Below are 360 nucleotides of genomic sequence, written 5' to 3'. Positions count from 1 at the left end.
GTGCTTTTGGAGAATAGCAAGTAAAATATGGTGGTTGTCATATAAGTTACAGGCTGGGAATGTATGGTATATTTGAAAATAAAATTATAAACAAAGTTGAATATAAATACTTGAGGGCTCTTCTTAGCAGCTTGAGTGATCTGAATTTTTTACTTGCAGAAGTCCATTATAGATTCTAGAGCAAAGAGGGTCACAATGATGTATGATAGAGAGACGACTCTGGCAAAACATTTGTATTGGAATCAGAGAGAAGCTTGTAGTAGGTTGACGAGTTTAAAAATGGTTGGTCTAACTTAGGTCCGCGGTAACACAGCAATAGCAGTCAGAGGGTAATGAAGTGACAGAAGGAAGGAACAGATG

Source organism: Canis lupus, chromosome 23 (assembly GCF_048164855.1).
Source record: "Canis lupus baileyi chromosome 23, mCanLup2.hap1, whole genome shotgun sequence".
Classification (NCBI taxonomy): domain Eukaryota; kingdom Metazoa; phylum Chordata; class Mammalia; order Carnivora; family Canidae; genus Canis; species Canis lupus.
The sequence above is the reverse complement of the archived record's forward strand: the minus strand, read 5'-3'. Positions refer to the sequence as shown.